Source organism: Cricetulus griseus, chromosome 4 (assembly GCF_003668045.3).
Source record: "Cricetulus griseus strain 17A/GY chromosome 4, alternate assembly CriGri-PICRH-1.0, whole genome shotgun sequence".
NCBI classification, from domain to species: Eukaryota; Metazoa; Chordata; class Mammalia; order Rodentia; family Cricetidae; genus Cricetulus; species Cricetulus griseus.
The window spans coordinates 50,118,970-50,137,610 of NC_048597.1; the positions used below are offsets into that span (position 1 = coordinate 50,118,970).

An 18,641-nucleotide genomic window follows, 5' to 3' on the forward strand; every position below is an offset into this window, starting at 1 on the left:
AAAATAAGGTTAAAATATTTGATCATTCACAAGCTGTGGACTGCTTTACACAATAGTTACCTGATTCTAGGCTCATCTCTCTCCAGTCTCATTAAATGATTTTTTTTGATAACAGAGACTCAAGCACATTAATCAAACATCAGGGACAACCTGTGCTTTTATATAAATAGGTCTCAGTGAGCCAGCTAAGTATGTGTGGGTTTCTTTGATTCTATGAAGTAAATTCTCTCATTGCAGGAAGTGAAATCAGTCAATATTCATTTCTTTCCAAAGACAAGGAGAATAGTTCTAATTCTCTGAACATACCAGTTCTTGAGTAGACATCTATCCCCCTTATGAATTATTCTAATGATATTTTACCTTTAATATAAAACTGAAAGATTAGCTTTGGTGACCATAGAACCTTATTTCTGTGGATACAAACATAGTGTATAGTACAATGTGGCAAAGAAAGAGGTACCACCTGCCATTTCTGTGGAGGTGCATGGTCACATGACTAGCTATGTGAGTATACTCTCATGTCTCATGGTCATGAGCTCTGATCATTCTCCTGAGAAAAATCTTGGCTCTGTTGTTTTCATCCAATGAGAGCTTTGGGGACACTAAGTAGTCATTCATTCTACCACAGCCTTTGATGCACAGAGAAAGGCAAATGGTCAGCAGTGCAACTGTCCAAATGGATTGTACTTGTTAAATGTAAGCATTGGCCTTTGTCTGCCTTCATGATTTTTCTACACCACAATTTATTCCTATATCCTTACATGGAACCCTGTTTAATGTTCTGGTCCAAGTATTGTATTTCTGTATTTTTTTTTTGTTGCACTTGTTCTCTTCTTATGCATACTTTTAGACAATCCTAGGAGCTGTTTCTGATGGATATCTATTACAAAGCTTCTGTAGAATTCTCTATGGATTTCAAAATGCCTTGTCCTATTTTTAATGACTTGATATTTAGAACACCCTATGGATATCATTGGATCATTTTCCTTCCGTTAATAAGGACATGGGTTCACACAAACCACTTGTACCCACATTTTCTCAATGTGCATTTCTGTGATCTGATTTCAGTATCCAGGCCCACTTAGGTTTCTATGCTGTAACTGCCACCTGCCTCTACTCCATCTCTGAGTACATCATTATTGAACATACAAGGAAAAGTACAAACTAAAAAAAAAAAAAATACTGTGCCTTTAAGAGGTTTTGCACTGCTAATGACAGAGCTGCAGAAAACTATCGACTAATCCTCTGAGCCTTGGAATCCATGGGCTGTGCTGCAAAATACATCTTAATTAACCACCGAATCAAGGGATCAATGTGTGAACCATTACAGGCACAGCATTGCACCAAGCACAGAACACCTGGGAAAGCAGGTAAATCCATAGAATTTGTCCAAAAATACAGCATGGGCCAGTATGCCTCTCAGGCCAATGGTCACATGTGCCAAATTGACTCAGTCACACTTCAATACAAGGGTATCTTGGCACCAAGTATTTAAATATAACACAAACATCCAATGACTATATATTATTAAGCAAAAATGTATGTGACTAAGACAGTAATAATCTGTTTGTTCATTGTATAGTCTGTCTTCATTTGGAGTTGCTCATGTATTTCAGGGGTTTACCTTGATTCACACAGTGGTCTGTAGTTACAACTATGGAATGAATTCATATTTGCACACCTCTATAACTAAATAAATTCATATATAAATGTGTATTTGCAAGTTAGTCATAATTTTCAGCTTATTTTTTGCCAAAGTAGGCTTGCATATTTTCAAAGTCCCTCCCAAAATGGTGTACACACACACACACACACACACACACACACACACACACACACACACACACACACACACACACACATTCATAATACAACTCTGAAGTAAACAGTTGAAAAAGATTTAAAGGATTTATTTCAGATTTTTTTTATTTAAATTAGAAAGAAGCTTGTTTTACATGTCAATCCCAGTTCCCTCTCCTTCCCCTCCTCCCCTGGCCCCCCAACAACTCCCATCCCACTCCCTTTCTGCTCCCCTGGGAGAGTGAGGTCTTCCATGGGGGTTCTTCAGAGTCTGTCATATCCTTTGGGACAGGGCCTAGGCCTTCCCCTGTGTGTCTACACTGAGAGAGTATCCCTCTATGTGGAATGGGCTACCAAAGTCCATTCTTATGCTAGGGATAAGTACTGATCTACTACAAGAGGCCCCATAGATTTCTGAGGCCTCCTTACTGACACCCACTTTAATGGGTCTGAATCAGTCCCATGCTGGTTCCCCAGCTATGGGTCTGGGGACCATGAGCTCCCCCTTGTTCAGGTCAGCTGTTTCTGTGGGTTTCACCAGCCTGGACATGACCCATTTACTCATCACTTCTCCCTCTCTGCAACTGGATTCCAGTTCAGTTCATTGTTTAGCTGTGGGTGTTTGCTTCTACTTCCACCAGCTGCTGCATGAAGGCTCTAGGATGGCTTATAAGTTAGTCATCTATCTCATTATTGGGGAAGGGCATTTAAGGTAGCCTCTCCGCTATTGCTTAGATTGTTAGTTTGTGCCATCCTTGTAGATCTCTGGACATTTCCTTAGTGCCAGATTTCTCTTTAAAGCTATCATGGCTCCCTCTATTATGGCATCTCTTTTCTTTCTCTCCTCTACTCTTCCCCCAAATCAACCTTCCTGCTCCCTCATGAAAGGACTTCTTAATATTCTTGTTTTATGCTTCAGAAATAGAGGATAAAATTTATCATTAAAGCACACATCAAAGTCAGAATACCCAAATCTTTACACATCTTTGCTTACACAGAAGACAATATAGGCTTCTTGGAGAGATTAGCTGTCTTATTTCCTAGTGTTGCCAAGCATATTTCTAAATGTTATACATATCTTTCTACAATGTTACAAAATAGTTTTGTACCAACAGATGTGTTTTTCAAAAATATTATAATTCAGGATAAAAACCTTTTATTTGAATATATAAATATAAGCAATTTTTCTTCTGGTTATAGCCATTTGGGAAACACTGATATGAAACATTGAGGACTGGCTTTGGTTCATATGCAAATTATGTTATTTTGTTTTTCTAGAACTTCCTTATAGTCTGGAAGACAATTTTATGAAGTAACTTTTCTGGATATTAAAATGATTCAAATATCTCTTCTTAGTAAAATAATAGTTATCCCCTCCCTCAGGATTAAGAGAAGGAACCTGCAAAAATGGAGCCTGTTTTCAATAAATGGTGATTTTTATTGACCGGAAGAATAAGGATGCAATTGATAATTGTCTAATTATTTGGGGTCTGACTAAATTAAATTGACAAAGACAGGGCAGATGAGGTAGATAGGGGTATTTGTTTATTGGCTAACTAAACATTCTTGGATCATGTGGAGAATTAGTTGTTGACTTACAATTAGTCCTTGAATTTCTTTAAGCATTTATATAAAATTCCTTGATTTAGAGAAGCAGGTTATAACTATCCCAAGAAAATCCATTTATTGTATTTCAAACGGTTTTTTTTCTTAACATGCTTGAAACTAAAGTGTGCCGTTTATAAAAATAATAGAAAGATATTCCCAGTATGCATCATAGAATATAAGCAAAATCTTTCTCTTGTAGTAGCTACCTCTTACTAAATGTTTAGTAAGTTCTTTTGTGAAAAAAAAAAGAATCATGTATTATCTCAATTGATCTTCTTGAAACTCTCCATAGCAGAAATTATTGTTATCTCAGATTTACAACCCAGGAACATGGGTTGCTGTGAGGAAACCTAGGAAATCTATGGGACCTCCTGTAGAAGTTCAGTACTTATCCCTAGCATAGGTGTGGACTTTGGGAGCCCATTCCACATAGAGGAATACTCCCTGAGCCAAGACACATGGGGGTGGGCCTAGGCCCTATCCCAAAGGATACGATAGACTCTGATGACACCCTATGGAAGGCCTCACCATTCAGGGGGAGCAGAAAGGGTATGTGATAGATAGGGTTTTATTTGGGGGGTGGTGTTTTGGGAGGACAGGAGGGAGAAGGGAACTGGGATTGTCATGTAAAACAATCCTGTTTCTAATTCAAATTAAAAAATAGTTGAAAAAAAAAAGAAATGATCACAGAGGGCTTAGTTTGCCTTTCTGTACACAGCTTCAGATGTGGGAACTACCATTACAGTTAAATTCTAACAACCCATTTCCAGGTTGGGCCAGTACTAATGAAATTGACTTCTCCTTTATCTGATTTTTTTTGAACTCTCTATTTCAGGTTCAAGTGCTCCCATTATTATGGTTATGAATCAATGATCTTTACTCTTCCTGAAACACTGGAACCATTGTGTCACTGATTTCCATAATCAGGAATACTTTTCATTAGAAGGGGAGAGAAATTTACCCAAATTTGGAAGAACATCTTACCCTACGATGGCTTGTGAAAACCTTCCTCTAATATTTTCCTTTTTATTTCTCCATGGTTTAAATATTTTGTCCTTCTCTCTCAGTATCCTCATTTCTCCCATCTCATAAACAATGCCTTCTCATATTGCTCATTTCATCTGGGTCCCTCACCCTTTTTAGTCTTTACCTCAAAGGAATATCTGTCTTTTTCACTTTTCATTTCTTTTGTCATTGGATTTAAAACTTTTATAATTCATTGGAAGATGTCATTAATCATTTCATCATTATTATATCCTATGTGTTTCCCTATCTTCCTTCAAATTAAGTGACTTACCGCTTCTGATTTCCCAGAACACACTTTACTATTGCCCTAACTTCATTTACCACACTTTAGTCTTTTCCACAGACAATGTTTTAATGCAGATATTCTTAAAAGCTGTTCGTTAACCTTTGCCTGTTATCTTTCTTTTCTTTTCTTTTCTTTCTTTCTTTCTTTCTTTCTTTCTTTCTTTCCTTCTTCTTCTTCTTCTTCTTCTTCTTCTTCTTCTTCTTCTTCTTCTTCTTCTTCTTCTTCTTCTTCTTTTTTTGTTTTTTGAGGCAGGGTTTCTCTGTGTAGCTTTGGAGCCTATCCTGGCATTCTCTCTGGAGACTAGGCTGGCCTCAAACTTCACAGAGATCCGCCTGCCTCTGCCTCCCGAATGCTAGGGTTAAAGGCGTGGGCCACGAATGCCTCACGCCTGTTATCTTTCTAAACATTTTTCTCATAGTGAAACTCCACTATGGTGCCGAGATGAATCTGTGTTGTTATTCACACCTGACTTGTATAGATAAAGACTCAACTGTACAAGCACAACACAGCAGTATTTCATAGTTGACCTGTATGACTTACAAAACTATATCATAAGAAACATTCTGGTCTCATCCTAGATTGTTCTGTCATCATGCAAATGCCAGGAGTACCAAGACAGATGTATGGGGAAATCCGTATGGCAAGAAACTAGCTTCCTGCCAAGTCATGCGAGGAAGAAATGCTGGAAATAGATTCCATGGTTAACCTTTTGTGAGTCTGTAGCCAAGCCCATTTCGGGACAACAATCTCATGAAGAACTCTGAGCAATAACCATTCATCTAATCCACTCCCAAGTTTCTGAACAAAGACAAAACTGAAAATGTGAGTGTTCATTGCACTAACCACATTTGGAGGACAGTTTCTTGTTCTACAAAGTGAAATTCAAACTTTGCTGCCTTTGATTTTTCCTTTTCTCAAATGTATCTTTACATAGCTTATCCACTGAAGTCACAATTCTTCAATACTAACTCATAGTTCAGTTTTGTGTTACTATTTATACTTTACCTGTTGCTATAATCTACTTAAACCTAATTTCCCAAGTTGTCTCTTGCCTTTAAATTTCGTTCTACTAAATGCCCCCTTTCTTCTCTTTTCTTTCTTCCTAGCAGACAACCTCAATTTTGACAACTTAATTTAAGACAAGCTTCCTTAAACAATACTTCCAAACATAATTGACAGCTTTTTCTTATAAACCATATAGTGCCCATCTTTACAATTTCAGAAGGGCTTTTAAAAATGTTTTGACATGTAATTGTTAGCTTACAGGTATTACTTCCACTACATCAAAAACGCACGGAAGGTTAAGATCAAATATTTCACATCTCTCTATATCTAGAGCATAGCAAAAGGCTTACATATTCAAAATCCACACAAGTTGCTTGAAGAAATAAGAGAACTTTGAACAGTTTATATCAGGCCAAATTAGAGATAAACATTTTAATAAAAGAGAATCATATAAATACACAGTAGAATATCTGCGTCACCATATAAAGTCATTACTTAATTTGAAATTATGCTCTGTACCAATCTGTACAAAAATGAACTGACCATGCTCATTCTTATCTATATATTCCAGTCCCTAGACTTTAATACTCTGAGGTGAGCTATTAAAATACATCAGACATTACAACTTAGTTTTGTTGTCTAATCTGCTCGAAATTAAAGAAAAGTGAAAAAAAAAAACAAATCAGGGCACCTTGATTGTGTTCAGAAACCCCTACTTTTAATATGGTCCCACATATTAACACTTGATCATTCATATTCCTTTTAAAAATACATTGCTGCCAGTTACAGAGATGAAAATCACCAATCTGCAGGGTAAACCCACCTGAAGACTTAGACTATTTCCTCATGTAAATATATCTACACTATTCTTATATAGTTCTAACACAGCAATATGAATAAAATTAACAATGGTGGAAAGGCTTTCATTAGTATTTTTAAAAACATTTAGGATCATATCTATAATATTTTTTATTTCAGCATGTGACTGAAAATTATTGTCATTTTTCATAAAGGAACTTGGAATAGAAAGTTGAACTCTTATTTTCACTTTAAGAGAGAAAAAATCTCTTTACAAAATGAACCATAAATAAGAAGAAAAATTTTTGAATCATAATAGAACTCCTTTATGATTTATATGTTCTTTATAATGAATGTATCTTATTAGTAGAAGAAAAGGGCTAAGAGAAATTGTGAACTATTCGATAAAGAAGAGTGTTCTCATGTGGCATGGTTATGTAGAATATAAAAGCATGAAAAATGAAATTAACTTACAAGGGGTAACAGGAAAAAGATATGATTCATGATCCAAACAGGTTAAGTATGGGCTGGGGAGATAACACTTTAGGTAATAGCCTTGATATGCAAGCATAAGGACCAGCATTCTAACCACAGCTACAATGTGAAAAGCCTGCAAGCCTGTGTGTATGCCTGTAACCCCATAACTGGAGAGAAGAGGCAGTGAGGTCTCACGAGCAGTCTGGTCAGCCAACCAAGTTAAAAAAAAATCTAGTGGTTCAGTTCAGTGACCTTGTTTCAAGGGAATAAATTGGAAAATGATACATGATGTCTTCTTCCAGCCTCCACAGTAACATGTTTTGGTGTGTGCACTGATGTAGTTATGTGCAGGGACCACACACATATAACCCATATGCACAATACACACACACACACACACACACACACACACACACACACACACACAGAGAGAGAGAGAGAGAGAGAGGAGAGAGAGAGAGAGAGAGAGAGAGAGAGAGAAACGGAGACAAAATTGAAAGACAAATAGACAAATAGGCAGAGGACAGAGTAAGAGGGTGAAAGAAAGATGAATACTAAACAGGAATAAAAATAGTAAAATTAGTTAAACTTAACTGAGGGCTTCTCAAATTTTTCAATTTTGGCTAAGAAGCAAAAAAAAAAAAAAGAAAAGAAAAGAAAAAAAGAAACTGGCACCCATATTTACAGATGAAAAAAACAAGTATGTATCTGAGAAGTAGCCATGTGAATTCTATGTTTTTTTTAACAGCTTTCCATCGATGTGGGGATATTCCTCTGTATGCTGTGACTATGTGTTGTTTTTTATTGGTTGATAAACAAAGCTGTTTTGTCCAATGGTCAGGCACAATACAGTCAAAAAATCCAAACAGATATAGAGTGCAAGAAAGATAAATCAGGGAGACACTATGGAGCTGCCAGAGAAACAAGATGTGAGGTAACAAGCCATGAGCCTCCTGGTCAAATATAGAATAATAGAAATAGGTTAATTTAATTGTGAGAGCTACTTAGTAATATGTCAGAACCCATCACAGCAGATCCTAATGCCAGGGCTCTTTGGTCTCCTGCAGACCAGTGTAATCATGCTGCATCCAAGAGGAGACCAGGCTGCCAGTGAGGTACTGCATGGTCACGAAATCCATCACATTCCCTTATCTCATTGAATTATGACATGTCATCACTCATCACTTTGTAATCCTTGCATGTTGGCTCTCATTGTTCTGTCTGTGTTTATTCTTTCCACTGTTTAACCCATTCTACCTGTCCCTATGCACATATAAAAATAGTCCTTTCCACCATAATCAAAGTGTTGGTGCTTTTCTGAAAAGATAACCACAGGAAACCATGACTATGATTAAAATCAAAACATTTTACTGGTTAAAGCTAGTGAAAGTCCATTCACATCTTAACCCTGAGTAAATATATAGTAATTTATTTACTATTTTATACTCCATGGTTTAGGGATAATTTTGGTATTATGTATTAATAGTCTTTGGGGATATGACTGTTTCCTTAAAAGCTTTTCAAGCCCCAAGTAAAGCATACCAAGTGTCCAATTAATGTTCTCTTTATTGTCTTACTCTTAAAATACATCTGTTCATTGACTGGCTACATTGTATTAACTGTCTATTTCCTTTTGGAAAGTAGTAAAATGGGAAATAAATACTAACAAAATGAGGAGCACTATAAAACACATTAAATGCTAGTGTTAACACACATTTACCTGTTCCTTAACAATCCCTACTGCATACCCAGTAACCACAGCAAAATAAGTAGTTTTCAGGACTAAAGATATAATTTCCTGGTATCTTTGGCAGCATTTTACCTTATCCCTGATATAACATTCATTTTTTGTCAACCCTAAGTCTTCTCACATTGGAGCCTCCAATCTTCAACCCCTACTCCACATCTCTGTGCTTCTTGAACAAATTTCTTTATTTTTATGAGAGCCATTTCTTTCTCTTACTAAATATGATTTAAACTAAATTACTATGTGACATGCAATCTTTTCTAACTCTGTTACCTGTCCTCTCATGTGCCCAATCACTTCCAACAGCTTAAGAGCCTCAGAGGAGAGAGCAGCAATTTCTTATTCTTCTGCTTATTCTTCACTCCCCAGTGAACTCAAAAACCACCAATTGCTACTTATGTTATCTTTGAAACCCCCCCCCCTCTCTCTCTCTCTCTCTCTCTCTCTCTCTCTCTCTCTCTCTCTCTCTCTCTCTCTCTCTCTCGTGTGTGTGTGTGTGTGTGTGTGTGTGTGTGTGTGTGTGTGTGTGTGTGTGCAAACACTCTCATGATTGCTATGGAATCACTGCATCTAGGAATTATTTTGGCCTTAGCATTCTTCAGTTTCCAGGTTGTGTCCTCACTGTCTTCCTTCCTCAAGCTCTCAAACTAAGCATCCAGGTTTAGCAAGATGACCCGGATTTTTCACCATCATGTGATGTTTCTCTACTTCCAGAATATCAGGTCTGAGACTCTCTCACAAGCAGTCAATCAGTAGATTCAATTTTGTGTCTACTCTCTTTCAGGTATCATATTAGTCTTCATAGCAGAGAGACATAATCCTGAATCACCTAAATAAAATCATGCTTCAAGTTTCTTCTCTAAAGGAAAGTTTATCCTGGAATCTAAGTAGGACTCACTTTAAGATGGTAATTCTGTTTTGTTGTTTAACGTGTGCAAGAGTACACATACCCCTATCACTCACTATTGCCTGTCTGTTGCCTAAATATATAAAACCCCTATCATTTCAGTTTTTAAATTCTTATTGTTATTTCTATTTTTATATTTATTTTTTGTTTTTGTGTAACACCTCTATTTTAAAGATTTGTATATTTTTCAATTTATGTATTGTGTGCACCTACATGCATTTATATGTGCCATGTATATGTCTGTGCCCACAGAGGCCAGAAGAGGGTACTGATGTTTTGGAATTGGGGATAGAGGCTCTTATATGTTATCCAGTGGGTGCTACGAATCAAACCAGGCTTTTCTCCATAATTAGAAATTACTCTTATCTACTAATTCATTGCTTTAGCCCCTACATACCCCTTTTAATCACTATACCCGGTTTCACATAAATGCAATTTTATTCCTATATAATTTTTAAACATCTATAATTCATATTCTTCAGTTTCTTTTCTCTCAGCTACATGAAACATCTATGACACCAAGTGTGATGTTGAATTACTGATATCCCTGTCCCTATCCCCATATGATGGGATTAGAGTTATGTACTAACATACTCAAGTAAACTCTATGTTTAATGGTTTTTTCTTTCCTTTATCTACCATCCCTGTTATAAAATTGCAATAAACAAAACTTAGCAAGTGATGGGCTGAGCAGGACTTACAGAATTAACATCTCTAAATATTCTTTCTTTTGTTTCCATTTGTATGAATTCCTACATTATTTCTTTCTTGTGAGAAAATTTATGAATTTCTGTTCATAAAATAATTTACAATGAACCATTCCTAGAGTAAAAAGAATACTTGTGGAAAAATGATGTATGATAAAGGCTAAGGGACGTCAATAAAAAATACAAATAGCTATGACTCCTTCAGAAGAATGTAGAGAAATGGTTAAGATATAATTAGTAAAGTTCTCTATAATACATGGCATAATATTATCAACACTGTGCTATTTCTGAGTTCATTACTTTCCCACATTTAGGACTCATAAAGCATGGTTCTCTCTTAATGCTTTTCTCCCCACTGTCCACCCAAGTCCAGGGAACATTAACTCTCTCTAATGATCCTCTGCAGTAAGAGAGGATGTTTGATTTCCTAGTCATCTTTTAATTTGCATATTGTATATATCCTACTGAAAATGTGTAAAAGATAAAATAACATTTTCAAAATTAGGGTTTCTTTCTTCTGTGATCTCCTTCATCACCAGATGTCTCCTCACCTGGACTGGAGCATAAGCATTGAATACAATCAGGTATTTCTCAACAACTTTTACCCACCAGTGTTCAGTTATTATGTGCAGCCAGCACCTACAGTATGCTAATTTCACAATAACATTTAAATGAGCTAAATTGGGCCAAATGTGATACTATATAAATGGCAGAAGAAACAACTTAAATTCAGTTTTGACTACAGCATGCCATCTGAAAACCAAATGGCAGCCGATGTGTTTTTCCATATGGGCATAACTTTGTGTAGTTCTTATTACTTTTCAATGAATTTTGGTAGAGCTACAGTCACTATGAAAAATCTCTACTCTGAGACGTACTGGGACCACCAAATATACCATTTACCATATTTATAGTCTCAGCTGGCTATAGAAATGTACCAAGAATTTATTAGTTGGTATTATTTTCTTAGGAGCACTTAACTGTATTCCTGATAAGCCACTCTTAGAGACTTTATAGACCAGGATATTTCGTTGATTATCCATGAAATGGAACAATAAAAATTTCACTAATTGTCCAGATTACTTAAAATTCATTGGTAATAAAGAAATAAGATTAGGATTCAAAGCTGTTTTGAGACACAAGATAAGCAGACTCACATAACTGAATATTTCCAGGTATAAAGACAAATAATTGTGTGGTTAGACAGAAGAAATGAACTATAAGAAAGTAAAGAAGAAAAAACAAATACAAATAAGAAGTGAAAGGATAATAGCACATGAACACCAATGCAGATAAAGTTATCTATTGAAAAAAATGTACTTGTCACCTACTGAATTTAAATCCTGACACAGGACAAAAAAAGAAAAAAGAAAAAAAGGAGGGTTGCCTGATAGGAAGTCTCAAGTTTTAGAACCTTGACTACTATATTGATAAATTATAAATCTTTACAATGGAGAGCATCAGATAAAACTTAAAAATAGCATAAGAAATTGAATGATTGCAAGGGCATTGGGGGTTGAAAATATTTGAGAAAAACATATTTGTACTATCCATCTTGCAATTAAATACATAAACAGGAAACTGTTGTTTACTTAATTTTTGACAAAGTAGCAAAGATAAATTGCTTGTTATTTCTCTAAGAGGAGGTAATAAGAAAAATTCAAGTTTATATGAGAATTATTTAAGACAGAATTAAATATCAAATGATAATATTAGTATGAATTTTGAAACTTGAGTTTTATTCTGCTTCCACAGAAAACCTTCTTCATAGATGAAAGACAACAGAGAATTTCATTTCTCTTGGGTAGATAAAATGAATCTTCAATAAAGACTTCAGTGTCTATAAATCTCCCAAAGTAATGAAACTGCTATGGAATTTTCCTATAAACTGATTTTGTTAAATTAATGGTCAAATGCTCAAATGAGAGTCTGATTAGGTATCTCAGGAGCTGACATGCATCCTGAACAAGCATGAGGACTGGGGTTTGTGTCACCAGCTCCTACATAAATGACAGATGTGTTTTCCCTGCCCCTCACCTGTAAACTCCATAATATGGAAGGGACAAGGGAGTTCTTTCAGACTTCTTTTATTAGAGCACCAATCCCAGTCATTAATTACCTAGTGTAGGCATCAGTTCCTAATACCAACATCTTTTGGTTGTGATGTGGAGGTATGCATTGGATGAACCTATTATGGGCATCAATACCTAACACCACCTTCTTTGGTTATGATGTAAACATGAATTGGACAATGTTAAGGACCTGTCAAGACAGTAGGTCACTCCCCACTTGTGCTTTTAGAAAGAGATTACTATAAGAGCTAAGCTAGGACTGAGAATTCAAAACTATTAATATGTCTCCATGTCATGATTTGAGAGCTGGTTGGTGGCCAGAAATCAAAAGCCTGCTACAGGGTATCCTATAAAGGAATACACCATGCTTGTTATCACTACGGCTTACACACCACTAATTTTCTAGGCTGTATCAAACCATAAGTTATATATACACAACTGTATAAATAATTCATTACTTAGTGGAGATGTGCTAGTAAAATTTTTCATATGTGAACTGCAAATTTTTAATACCATATGGTTTGTACACAAAATAATGAAATTTATTGCTAATCCTATGCAAAAGTTTGTATATTATTTTGTCAAACTTCAGTTCTATTATCTCTGGATATGCTATGTTTTGAGTGTATCCTCATAATTAAAAGTTTTAGAATTTTCTTGATAATACAGCTGTTGATAATGGTGGGCAACTTGGTTTAGTAAGATGTAGCTAGATCTAAAGGCTCCTGTTCTCATTAAAAGATTAATGATTTGGCCACAGGAAGGAGATATTTTTAGCATGAGCATTTAGTTGTCATAAAACTGACCTTAGCTCCCTGTGTTCTACTGCTCTCCCTAGCACCTTGCCCTTTCCATTTTTATGAAGAGTTGACATAGCAGGAAGTTCATCCTGGATATCAACAACTTAATATTGGATTTCCCAGATTCATGAACCAAAGAAAATAAAACTTTGGCCAAAAAAAATAATCCCACATTTTCAGGTATATAGTTATAGTATCAGGAAATGAACTAGGTGCCAGACATTGTGGATGTACATATAGTGGGAGATATTCCAATTATACACTACTTAGTAGGGATTCTGGTAGCAATATGAAACCCATTAATACAGGAGACAATCAATATATTATAAATTAAGTGGTATCTCAGAGCCTATGTAATTTCCAATAGCTTTGGTAATGAAATCCTAAAATAGAACCTGTTTCTAAAGCATCTAGATACTTAGCAGCTAGCTGGCTGGAAAAGTGTATGGAATTCCAATGCTCTGCCCCCACCACTTTTAGCTCTTTAGTTAATACAACAGAGGCATGAATTGTGCCTCAGACATGTCAACTTCAACAATTTTATTTATTCTTAGACTAAAAAAGTAGGCACATCAAAACTCTCAAACTACCAAATTACTTTAAAAAACGTATTAAGTACATTAAAGTTCAAAATATGCACAAAACTTAAGTTATTACATCCGTAATGGTATATGCTGTTTGGCAATGAAAGCTATATTTTGACATGATGTCTCTAGAATCTCTTAAAAAATTCAGCACTGACTACATTTTTTTTTTCACAGCAATGTTCAGCCATGGGCATTTGCACATGAAGCTGTATGAAAGCATGAAAAGGTTATGTTAAGACTCCCTTAGCACCACACAGGGACTTACAGAAACCTAGTTTATTACCACTACTATGAATTATTTGAAGTATCAATGAAAGAGACATTTTTGGGGGTCTATAGTAATTTCAAAAGAGAAGTAGTTTATTAAAGGGAAAATATTGTTGAACAGTTATTGTCCAGATTTTAATGATATGTTCTACTAGAGTTCTTGACAACATCTGAGGAGGCACTAAAACAGAAGAGATTTCTCTCCTGATTCCAATGGTGTCAGTATGTCACTTATTGAAATTGTAATTGGTACATGTAGGCACCATAAATAATTCCTGAACAGTGTTTCTGGAAGAGAGAATGGCTTTCATAAGGAGGGTCTGATGTACATTTCTCATGCACTTATCCCCTGCAGTCAAAAGGTTGGTCTGTGCACTATCACAAATCAGCAGACAAAGAAAAGATACTCAACAAATACTGAACTTAACTGATGAAGAAGTTTTCTAGTAGACACTTCCTATAGGGGCATCTCTTGGTATGTTATCTGTCCAACTGAATAAACCCCAAACTAGGACACAAAAACATGTAGGCATTCACCACTAGTGGATGAATGTGGAATTTTGACCAATTTCACAAATAGTGTGTGTGTATTTGTGTGTGTGTGTGTGTGTGTGTGTGTGTGTGTGTGTGTGTGTGTGTGTGTGTGATTATATTTTAAACCATGCTGGTAGAATTTCTATTAAGACTGGAAAGCATATATAAGTAAATGTTCCTGGCAGATACAGAATGAAGGCAGTGTACATAGTGAGTGTGAGGCTTGTCTGGGTTACAGAGAGTGTCTTACAAAAATATAAAGCAGAAAAGAAAATACTACCATGAATCATATAACTCGTGCCAACAAATATTCTCCTATTGCAATGTACCTGGCAGCCGTTGTGAGTGAACACATGCCCTGGGACCACTGTTTACTGAGAGTTTTATTGGGATTTCCTTATAAATAAATCTAACAGGAGACTACTAAGCTTGAGTTCTACTGAGCATTTTGGGTCAATTTTTATTCAATTCAAACTGGTCCTTCACTTTCTTCAACAAAAATAGAAAAACAAGGGAAGAAGAAAAAATAACTGAGTAGAAACACACTTGAGATAGAGAAAGCTTGGCAGGATCCCAAGTGGCAGTATTTTCTATAGAACGATTCTATCTCCTGAAATTCCTTCCGTTCTATTTTATTGTCTGCACCAAGCACACTCAGCTCAGCCTCCTCTCTCCACCCAGGAAGAGGTGAGTGTGTCCAACAACATCCTACTGACCTGGAACATTCCCTGATTCCCAGGCAGCAGCTCCATCTCCGTGCACAATTGCAGCACAGAAGCATACGTCCTGTGTGTACCTTCTCTAGGGGAAATGGAGAGATTGCTGCTGCCCCTTTGGCTGTATTATTAAATTTGCTCCTCAACTAATAGGGAAGTGCCCTTGCTGCACAGTTTTCAGCAACATGTTAGTGTTGGTGTATTAATAAATAATGACAGAAACCTCCCAAATGTTCAGATAGCTAAATAGAATATAAAACATTTAAAAGTTTTTAAAAATAATATTTCTATTGTGGTGTGTGTGTGTGCGAGTGTATCTCTGTGTGCGAGTGTATCTGTGTATGTGTGTGTGTGTGTGTGTGTGTGTGTGTGTGTGTGCGCGCACGCGCGCGCACATTTGAGCATGAGCGCACACAGCACACACACATGCACGTGTGCATGTTTCTGCTAATTTAGTCAGACAAGCAGGTATCATAGCATGCCTTCGCTGTCTGTCCTCACATTCTCCCTTGTTTTTTTGTTCAACTCTGCATGTATACAAGCTTTCAGGGATTCTGTCTCCTTCCATTTTCCTAAGGGAGACTAGGGATAATGGATATGTAGGACTGTTTCCACATCCACTTGGATTCTGGGTATCCAAATTCAGGCCCTCACTTATGGGGTAAGCACTTTCCTCAATGAGACACCTCCCCAGACTAAACTCAGAATTCTAAAAGGATGAACACAGTATCACACCAAAAAAGTCAAACATTGCACACACGGAGCATATTTTTATTGCAATGTCTGGAACTCGACTTTGTCTCACCCAAGAAGGCAGTCAAATGTAAGCCATCAGGGAGAGCATCACATGGACAACTGTGGCCTGCATTAGCTTTCTAAACAAAAAGAAAGAAAATGACATCCCAAGACTCCCTGTTACACCAGTGTCTTCTATGGCAATAGGATGCTGAGATGCTTCTTAAAGGAAAGAGATGAAGACATGGAATACTTCAGTGGCATAAGGAAAGAGGCACATCCCATGAACACTAGACTTCTATTAAGGACAAGGGTTATCCCTTGCCATTCTCCTTCCTTATCACTTCCTCTCCTACCAAAGCATGCAGCTGTTGAAACCCAGAGTCAGTTGTGATAAGGGCAGATGTCAACAAGAACAACAACAGCAAAAATATGTTAACGATGCTCTCAACATTGCCAGTTCTTCAATTCCATTCAATTATCTGTACCTTTCCTCCTGATTTTCATGACTTCAGGATGTTATCAAGTGCTCCATAATTAATCAGGCACCAAGCCTGCCTCTGCTAATGAGAATCTATTTACAACACCCCGCCTTCTAGCTATAATCCTAATCTTAACTCATAAGGTATAATGCCTTCTCCTCCACTTTCCTACAGTGGCCTTGGGGCTTTTGAAATGATCCCAAAGGGAAGAAGAGTTCTTCCTGACCATTTTAAGCTGAATTAGCATACATAAAATGCAAGGCCCCGGGTAGTTGCCCACCTGAACCAAGGATTGCCCTGTTCTGAGTGACAGAAATCACTGTCTTTCCTGTCTCTCTCTCTCTGCCTCCCTAGTCCCCACTTTGAGCTTTCTTTATTTTACAGGCTAATGGCTGCTATCCTTAGTTTTGTTTATTTTTATTCACTGTTGGCAGTTTTCATTTTCTTTCCAAGTTCCTCCTTATCTGACATTTCTGCCTTCCTTGCAACACAATCTAAACTACCCCTACAGATGGTGGTTTCCTTCTGCATACCTACCTATGATGAAGTTTAATGTATGAATAAGACATTGAAGAAAATTAAACATGCAACTCAATAGTAATAATATAATAAAGTAATTATAACAACACTATAAAAATAATATGAATATGCTCTTAAACTCTTGCTCAAGCATATGCACCAACTCAGAAACACTATCTTATTGAACATTATTGATAATGGAGCATAGGTAACAGGAACTGCAGAAAGTGAAACGTGGGAGGATGGGAACTAGTTTGTCACTTTCCCACTGTTTGTCTCACTCTTATACAAAGATGTATTAAATGTCACTTACTGTTTTGGCATGCATGTGTATATGTATGATTGGTGTGTGCTCATGTGTGTGAAAATCAGGGACAACTTTAGTTATTAACTTCACGAACACTATATACATCCTTTGAGGTAGAGTCTATCACTGGCCAGAAGGATGCCAAATTGAATAGGATGCCTGGACAGCAAGCTTCAACTTCCTCGAGTTTCAACATCCTCAGCACTGGGATTACAAGTGCATTCCAGCATGCCTGAAATTTTGTTTAACAGGGGGTGTAACTCAGATCCTCATGCTTGAATGTTAAGCACTTCATACACTGAACCATCTCCCCAGTCCTGGATACAACTACTCTCATATAAGATCATATTGAAAATTTAGTAAAATATGTTTTGTAAATTTATCACACAGTAAGCATAAGGGAGCTGATAAAGAGGGGGGGGTAAGTACACTAGTGGGCCTAGTTAGTGATCATATTTTTTAAAGTAATAAAGGTAAATTTTCAGGCAAACTCTTGAATTACACATCAGGGTCCAAATTACATCCTAGGATTCTTCTACTCTATGATAAGGAAAATTGATCACAAACCTCATATTTTCAACTTCCTCTCTTCTCGGTGAGTTACCAGAATCCCATTTCAGATAGGCAGAACAAAAAATGTGTTCAGTTCTCCTGATCAATACAGGTTTTTTGAGATAGTGACAGAGTACTTCCCATTCTGCTAATCATGCCTAACCTCCAAGAAGCTCAATGAACCACCTAATATGCCTGTCGTCCATAGTCTACATAATCCAATACTGAAAATTACTGCAAACCTACTTAGAAAAAAACTAAGAATTCCAAGGTTGTTCTATTATAGGTTTTATTTAGAGCATGGATAACTAAGTAGTTATGGTATATTAAATTTTGATGTTGATTTTAACCACATCAATACATTTAATGTTAGAAAATTGTCAATCAATAAATTACAAAAAGAATAAGAATACAATTTCACTGTTGACAGTTTTATTTTCCACTCTAGCTTCAGCAAGGCATCTTTCTCAGAATATAGGCATGTATCTGTAATATCTTAGGATGAGAAAGACCCATGACTATTCACCTGGGAGGAAATTAATGATGACTGTTGTGCTGAATACATATTCAAGTTCTTTATTTTTATGAGTCCAATTTCCCTTTTTAAACTATGTATATGTGTATGTATGTATGGTGTATGTATGTATGTATGTACATGGTGTGTAAATGAGTGCTTACATAGGGTAGTCCAGTGCAAGTAAAATCTAAA

At 36.4% G+C, this 18,641-nt stretch overlaps 1 long non-coding RNA gene across 9 annotated transcripts in view; it reads left to right on the forward strand.

The window, feature by feature from the left end:
- Nucleotides 1-18,641, forward strand: part of LOC107979269 — a 73,861-nt gene that overhangs the window by 24,870 nt on the left and 30,350 nt on the right. For 5 of the 9 annotated variants that reach the window (XR_004769933.1, XR_004769927.1, XR_004769928.1 and 2 more), the window contains 3 exons: nt 1,069-1,370; nt 5,299-5,542; nt 9,532-10,865. This is a non-coding gene — a long non-coding RNA (uncharacterized LOC107979269). Of the gene's footprint in view, nt 1-1,068; nt 1,371-5,298; nt 5,543-9,531; nt 10,866-18,641 lie in introns of those variants that run through there. The other 4 variants (XR_004769930.1, XR_004769932.1, XR_004769929.1 and 1 more) reach the window with 2 other exon arrangements.